The following is a 1778-nucleotide window of genomic DNA, read 5'->3' on the forward strand; positions in this document are numbered from 1 at the left end:
TAATAACTGTATGATCATAGGCTAGTTATTAACCTTTCTGAGTTTAAAATTACTCATCTATAAAACAAAAGTAGATGATCTCTTGGGTCCAGTTAAATATCAAAAAGTTTTCATTCCGTCAATGAAATTAACTAGTAGGCTAATCTGGTCCTTATGGTCATTTGATTCTCTTTGTCTCTTGTCTCTCCTCCAACCAACCTGACTGATCTTGGCATTAACACAAATTCAAGCTTGAGGCCCACTAGAAGGATTTCAGAGCAGGTCCTATCATTCTTCTTTCATTGTTTTGTTTGCTATTGTATCCTTACTCTTAATACAGTTCCTGATAAAAAATAGACACCAAATAAATATTTGTTGGTCAGATGAATAATGAATGAACTAGGTCTTTATTCTTCATTCCCATCTTCTTTCCACCATCCCACTCAAATTCAAAGTTATTTGAGTTGTATTTTATTTATGATAAGATCAGGAATCCCAGAGTAGAGAATGTCTCCATCATTACAAGTTTAGCTAGTTCTCCATTGCTATTTAAACATTTCTCATGAAGACCAAAAAGTTACCACAATCATATGAAGCCAGGGTTGAGAATCACTATTCTATAAAAATTATAAACCAGTATTTTTTTGTTATTTCTTATTGGTTCTCTCTCCCTCTCCTTCTCCCCCTCCTCCACCTCTGCCCCGCCCTTCCTTTCTTCTTTCCTTCTTTCATTTCTTTCTTTGTTTCTATCTCCTTTTAAAAATATATATATATAGGTCAGACTCTATTCCCTAGAGTTCTAGAGTAATTCCGATAGAATTCTATATACAGAAAAACCCTTCTTTTGTTGCATAGAATGTATATATAGGAAATATCAGGTATAAAAGAGTCAGGACATATTGCATTTATTATATATATAAAGATTGATGACTTCAAACTATAGCGTTGTCAAGGCATCTTGTCAGTAACTGCTGATCTGTAATAAACATAACCCCTAAATTGCCTGAAAATACGTCCTTTGTCTTAAAATTTAGTTTTCTTTTAAAATAAGAAAATTTTTTTTAGGGATGAATGTATCTATGGTGAACAATCAAATCAGTATGGTTCGTTAATTCTAAGAAGTCACTTTTCACAAATTTACTAAAAAACTCAGTCAAGCCATTCTTTTCATAAGTTCAATGACCAATTCAGTTAAATAAGTCAATTTGAAGCCCCATGTAGACTCAAACTAATTTCTTTTTAGAAATAGCTATTAAAAGTCCCCCAAATTAAAGTCAGCATATTCAAAGTTTGTTATGATGTGGCCCATAGATTAAGAGACCTTTAAAAACTATTTTTTTTCTCAAATAAAGATAATATATCTGAAATGAGAGAGAAAGAGATTCCATTATTAACTTTGGAATAAGGAAGGAGTAATATCAACTTGCTGGGCTGAAAAGAATTTGCAAAAGACCATCTGAGACGATCAGGTGATTAGGAAAAATCATGTAAGGTCATTTCCGAGAAGCTGACAGCTGACCACATCAGAGAGATGTGGTTGTCAACTATTATAGTGTCAGAGCTGTTTCTCAAAATTATCCTGGTTTAAATCAATTGGTAGAGCTTGCTGTAATGTTTTCTGTTCTTTGAAATCATGTCATAAACAAACATCTGTAATATATATGTTTGGATATTATAGGGTTGGTATGACTATGTTGGGAGTGATTGGTTTGAAGTGTATGACAAAATAAAAGGGATATGCTGATGTCAAAGAGTTGCTTTATTTTTCTAAGAATGAAAGAAACTGGCTCCTCAAAGTC

The sequence above is a fragment of the Pteropus alecto genome, unplaced genomic scaffold, assembly GCF_000325575.1.
Source record: "Pteropus alecto unplaced genomic scaffold, ASM32557v1 scaffold79, whole genome shotgun sequence".
Lineage (NCBI taxonomy): Eukaryota > Metazoa > Chordata > Mammalia > Chiroptera > Pteropodidae > Pteropus > Pteropus alecto.